This window comes from Mus caroli, chromosome 6 (assembly GCF_900094665.2).
Source record: "Mus caroli chromosome 6, CAROLI_EIJ_v1.1, whole genome shotgun sequence".
NCBI lineage: Eukaryota > Metazoa > Chordata > Mammalia > Rodentia > Muridae > Mus > Mus caroli.
The window spans coordinates 140249390-140256410 of record NC_034575.1 but is presented as its reverse complement, the minus strand read 5'-3'; positions in this window follow the sequence as shown (position 1 = coordinate 140256410).

Here is a 7021-nt window from a genome sequence, read left to right as displayed (position 1 = left end):
GCCTCGGACGTGTGGCTCCCTGATTGGCTGCAGCCCATCGGCCAGAGTTGTCGTCACGGGAAAGGCAGAGCACATGGCGTGGAAAGCTACCCCGGCACATGCGCAGCTTGCTTGTTTACTACTTAGAACACGGGTGTCAGTGCTATCAGCGCCATCTTGTAATGGCGAATGTGAGGACGGCTCCTTACATGTAATTGTGAAAGCTCACAGTATTCCTTACCATTTGGCCTTTGTCTACTTCTCTATGAAGAAGGGACACATTGTATTTTATATTCTAAGTTTATTACTTCTTTCTGACAAAACAACTAAAACCATCTCCTTAAATTTTCTTCCTAAAAATATTTGAATCAAATTAGGGATTCAACAAAGTCACTAATTCATCTAAATAGCATTAATTCATGAAAGTGCATTTTTATGTTGCTCTTTAGGCAATTTGCCCAGTAGGGTAGGCTTATGCCCAGGAATCATTAGACTATGTAATAGTAACAGTAACATATCAGCAGTGAGACGCAATCCTGGGATGAAGCCTCTGGGGCCATGTCTCTCCAGAGTTCATCCATTGAGACCATGCAAAACAGCGAAACATCTATAGGAAACTCACTTACTTGCCACAGCCTTTTCTAGATGGCTTTTTTTCCCCAGATAACAATCATTTGTAAGACATATTCCATTGAAGATAATAAAAGCAATTTATAATGGAAAATAAATATAAATAAAAAACTAAAGGAATGGACAGAGAGACGGCTCAGGGGTTAAGAGCACATACTGTTCTCTCAGAAGACCTAGATCCAGTTCCCAGTATCCACACTGGGCAGTGCACAACAAACAGCATCTTGAGTCCCAGGTGACCCAATGCTCTCTTCTGGCTTCCATGGGCACCTGTACAGATGTATTGCATATACAGACATGCAGGCTTACACACATACACAAATAAAAATAAGTACACATCTTTAAAAATTTGTTACAAAGAGAAGACACTGCTACAAGAGAGGCAGGATGTCAGCTGTACTGGTATCCAGGTGCAACAGCTCTGCATATAGGCAGACATTGGATAAAGACCTTATCACCATCCCATATGCACAGAGACACAAAAGAAAAGTTCATGGAGTCTGAATAACAGTATAGTGCACTGTTGTCCTAGTTTGGATTTCAAATGTACCCCAAAGACCCATCAATTGAAAGTTTGCTCCACAGAATGGAATTTAAAGATGGCAGATCCTATTGGGCCCAGAGGTGTGTCTTCAGGTCTTTTACTGGGCACCCTTGAAATGAATAGTGAGAACCCCAACCTCTTCCTCTTTTCATTTTCTTCCCAGCCATGTAGTGAAAAATTCTGTTCTGGTATAACATACTGACATGGGCCTGAAGACTCTGTGTTCATGAGACTATGGAATGGAACCTTCAAAATAGATGGGCCAAAATCAAACCATTTCACTCCATAAGCTGTATCATCTTAGTCATGTGTTACAGTATCAGAGATGACTACCATAAATATGTATCCTGTAGGTTGCAGAAATCTGTTACCCAGCTCTATATGGAAAGTCAGCATGGTTAGACTCTTGTGAGGACCTTTTCTGCTATGTCCTCATATGCTGGGAGAGGAAAACAAATTCCCGTGACACTTTTATAAGGACATTTATCCCACTGATCCCATTTTGTATGTCTGTCTGTTTGTCTGTCTGTATGCATGCATGTATGAATGTATGTATATAGCATGTATGTATACAGTGTATGTATGTATGTATGTATGTATGTATGTATGTATGTATGTATATGTGTGTTTTGCCTGCATGTATGTATGAATTTGGAGGTTGACTTTAAAGAATAAATATTATTTGGCAATTCTTGGAAATGAGATTGAAATTCAAATGCTAGACATTCTGGTTTGATCATTGTGTAAGGATAGGACAATTGAAGTTTGGCTCATTGTGTAAGGATAGGACAATTGAAGTTTGGCTAGGGTCATAGTTACTTTTCTTGCTGTTGGGATGCCCCAAGAAAACAATTAAAAAGAGAAAGTGTTTATTTTGGCTCACAGTTCAAACCTGAAGTACATAATGGTGGGGATGTCAAGGTAGCAGGAGCTGGAAGCAGCTGATTACTCTGTATCCACAGAGCTGGCAGCAGCTGGTTACACTGTATCCACAGAGCTGGCAGCAGCTGGTTACTCTGTATCCACCGAGCTGGCAGCAGCTGGTTGCACTGTATCCACAGGGCTGGCAGCAGCTGGTTACACTGTATCCACAGGGCTGGCAGCAGCTGGTTACACAGAGAAACAGAGAGCAATAAATGCTTCTGCTCAGGTCACTTTCTCCTTTACACATAGTTGAGGATCTGAGCACAAGGAATGGTGCCTCCCACAGGAGATGGGGCTTCCCAACTCAACATAATCAAGATAGTTATCCAGCCTGGCCCCAGTAGATAAATCTACATCACAACTCCTGCATCTATGACCAAGGAACATCTGTGAAGAGGGATAAGAAAGATGGAGAGGGCCAGAATAGCATAAAACTCTGCTGTGAAACAGTCTCTCCGAGTACTGCTGTACATACAAGACTGGAACAATAGCAATGCCCATGGACCTGTTAACATGCAAGGGGAAAATTTACAAGGTCCCACCTATAGACAAAGAACTACAGGTAACCAGTGACTGCTGGGAGAGGTAGTCTTTCCCAGGGATGAACCTCTTCATGGGTTGTCTGAGTGGTCAGCCTGGAAACTGTTTATACAAAACAAGAAAAATAGATTCAGTGAGGCTTACACACACACACACACACACATATGTATATAACAAATATAATAAAAAAGAGAGGCTATCAACTTTGAGAGTTGAAGACTTTGAGGCAGCTTGGAAGGGTTGGAAAGGTTGGAAAGGAAAGGGGTGGGGGAAGTAACACAATTCTATTTCAATTAAAAACACCCCTTAAAAAACAAACAGGAATAACAAAAAAGTAACCTCCCACACAGGTATGCCCAAAGGATCATCTAGATTCATCAAGTTGACAGTTGATTATCCACCACAGCTATTGAATGACAATGGAAAATCATTCATATGACTCATAGGAATTCATATTTAGGGATTTGCAGACTTTTCCTTATAGTGAACCAGCAAAGCAGCCAGAGCTGCTGATGAAATGGCTTGCTCCTACTGTTTTAGGAGACCGATTAAAACCAGGCACATTGGGCTGGGGAGCCGGCTTCATGAGTAGAGCCCTGCTGTGCAAGCCTGAGGGCTGGAGTTTGAGCCCCTCCACATGTATGCTGTGGAAGCTGCTCTCTCTCTCTCTCTCTCTCTCTCTCTCTCTCTCTCTCTCTCTCTCTCTCACACACACACACACACAAATTATTTAAAAAAAACTATAAATTTTTTGGGCAGAGGAACAGGAAAATGAATCACCAAGAGAACCTTTTGGTCTTAAGGAAGAATAAAAATGCCCCGTTAGTTATCTGGTGAATCCATAAGTAGGCGTTTTACGTCAAAACTGCCATTTTCCATTTTCTGGAGCAGATGACTAGAAGGGCTCTGACATGTGATCAATATCTCAGGCTCACCATAGGCAGCATCCAGACACTGCTCTGAAAGGCCTGGCAGAGGGCACCACCTCCAGGAAGCCGCTCCTGTTAAACCACAAGGCATTAGAGACAGCTGCGATTCTGAACTGTGAGAGGGAGCCCAGATGTTTGGTTCAAAATATGATAGGTCAAAGTATTGAATTTTCTTCTGTTGACAGTATGAACAAGCACGTTGTCAATCAAATAGCCTCCTATGCCTTTCTTTAAGGTATGTTCATTAGAGACCATTTTGACATCATCACTAAGATAACTTGGATTTTGAAATTTGGCTCTAGGATGCCCAGGTTTCATTTGATGAATAATCACTTGTCGCTGTTTAAAGTGACACCCCCTCAAGTTGTATATATTTGAACTGCCAACCCAGCCCGTTGGGGTTGCCACAGCTGGGCTTTAGCATTAAAACTCCAGTCACAGGATCACAACAGAAGGCTCAAGGCTCAAGGCTCAAGGCTTTGACTGCTATCATTATACGTAGTTTCACATGCCAGAGATTGAAGCATGCTGATATTTTCAGATATAGTCACTTAGGGAGCAAATTTCCTTTATTACTTTCCCCTTAGGCGAGTTCTTTATAATACCAGCTATAATTACAATATAATTATTGTAATTAGACACATCGCTGAAAGGGACCAGATAAGGCCCTGGCCCCTTTATTTTACAATGGAAAAGAGGGTGACCCAAGAATCAATGATTCACACTGCTGGCTCCTTGCCGAGAGCAGAGGGGCCCCAGTCACATGGGGGTCTCTCTGGAGCTGAGTATCAATAGCCTAAAAGAAATACAGGACCTCAACTTTACAGCATCAGCCTCTCGCTTATATGTCTGGAACATAGGGAGGGGGATTTTTGGTGGGACAAGATGACGTAGGAGGAAGGGAAGGGTGATGGAGGGTATGGAGTGACTGACAGGGCCAATGACATAGCTCGACCTCAGCAAAGGTGGGGCAGAGGCAGAGACAGGGCCAAACAGGTCTTGCCAAGTCACCTTGATATGGAAGTGACATACAGGCTTGGGTTTGTCCTCAAGGCCCAAACCAGGGCCAAAATGGGGCCCAACACACACCATCTTGTAGATGTGAAGAGAGACCTCCATTGATCTAGCATCTGGCTTTCCCAGGGAAGAAAGACTGCCCTTGGTCATTTCTTCTCTCCAGCAACAAGCCACCTATGGAAAGGTAGGGTGTGACATAGACTTCTACCAGGTTCACCTCTTTCACATTGTGGCTGACAGAGACCTCTGTTCCCACAAAACTGACTTCAACACACTAGAGGGTAGAAGAGCTGGGTGACTCCACTTGCATTCCTTCAACGTTTATTTGCAGCTATAAAATGCCAGGGGTGGATATACACCTTACGAGGCAGGAACCTTAATCATTTGCTACCGAATCAGTGTAAAACTAGTATAAAGTTCTGTGGAAAGGACCCAGAAGACCCAGCTGTCTTGGTTCAGCACGTAAGGAGGTATCAGATGTTCTGGTGGCACTGAGCATCACAACTGAGAGCTGTCACAGGAAAGGACTGTAGCCAGCCAGTGGCTTTCACACCCTACTCCAGTGAACATCTGGCCCCTGGAAAAGGTATGGGAGATATGCTAGATCATCAGTCCACTGTCTGTCCATCCATCCATCCACCCATTCATCATTTATCTATCATCTATCACCAATGAATCATTAGTCAAGCTAACATTTCATTTATTAGGTCAAGCTGGCCATGAACTCTTGGCAGTCTTCCTGCTTCAGCCTCCCAAGCGATGAGATACCTAATAGTTCCTACTGACAACTGATTGGAATCAAGTTTTAATACAGGATTCAGTAAACCCAGGTTAGTGGTGCACAGGGCTGTGGCTCATTTATTTATGTGCTTTTAATAGATTTTACAGTGAAAACACCATAGATGACAACTTCTTCCAGGTCACAAGAATTCAAGTATGATAAATTTCATTTTCAAAAACCAAGTATTACAAGTCCTTTGAACTTAGAAATTCATCTCCACTCATTTTAAAATTCACTGCCCATTTTTAAAATTCTGTAATTAATGGCAGCCCTAAAAAGTTCCGACTACCTGTAGTGAAAAAAATCCAGTGAGCTTGTTACACAAGGAGTAATGACAGTTCTGAATCTTGAAGTTTCCATGAAACAAACAGAGACAATTCCCCACAAGAAACACCTTTTTATTAGAGCAAAAAAAAAAAAATCACTTTTTAAAACAATCTTTTTCTTTCTTCTTTTTCTTTTTCTTCCTTCCTTCCTTCCTTCCTTTTCTTGGGGGGGGGGGTGGGACTCCCGAACTAATGCTGACACCTTTTTTGTCCTCCAAAGATAGGGATAACATTGGGATAGGTCAAGGAGACAGTTGTAGACAGGCACAGGGTATTCACTGGACAGTTTGACTGAAACATGGAACACCCTTCAGGAGTGGACAGAACCTTCCAACAGTGACCCAGGTGGACTGCAGCTGAGTGTACACCCCTGCCTCAGCCCTTTGCTGTTCTTGGAGCTCAGCCTCTCTGGTCTTTCAACGTGGACTGAAGAACTGCAACTCTCCAAGAACCCAAGCCTTCCTCACCAGGTTGGATCTCAGGCATCTAGGCTGTTGGACAGAGAAACTCCAGCATTCTTATTTCTTCTCAGCGCAGACAGGAACAGCTAGGCTGCTGCCTTCAAGCTAGTCCCTTTCATAACCTTTGCTCATTCTATGGGGCCTAGAATCTAGAAGACATGAATGTATGACACACAACTGAAAGGAAGTTCAACACTCCTAAAAGCGCGAGTGGAAGAAAATGCAAGGCTCAAAAGGCTCAGATGTCTGGATATTCTTCTATCACCATCTGTTTCAGGGCAACTCAGTACGCTTGCAGGTGTTAGTTAAAAATTCCTTATGGGTAGGGCTTATGAGTTTTCTAATTGCTGCCTGACATTTGGCCATGGGCTTTAAGCACCCAAGTCCGTTGAATAACCAAATGCTTCAATCCGTTCCTGGCTGCCCCAGAACCCACAGGAACCTGTCTGCACCAACATGCCCAGAGGAGTTTGACATTTAAAAAAAACAGCATATGGCTCAAGGCACTGAATAGTCATTATTTATGTGTATGAGTGTTTTGCCTGCATGTGTGTGCACCACATGCATGCTTGGTGCTAGAGGACCCGAGAGGACCCCAGGTCCCCTGGACCTGCAGGCACTGAAGGTCATGAGCCTCAACGTAGTTGTCAGGAACCAAGTCTGGATCCCCCTCAAAATTCTTTTATAAATTTCAACAGCTTCCAAATGTGCTTTTGGGAATAGTTGCTACATGGCCGTATTTAAGCACTTCGGATATAAAAACGGTCAAGGGCATGTGACAGACAAAATTACACAATGCCCACTTTTAAAAATAGGGTATGTTAGGTATGTTATTTTATAGTGTTATTTAAGTTTAAAGACTTCAAAGTAAAGATAAACTTGAGCACCAC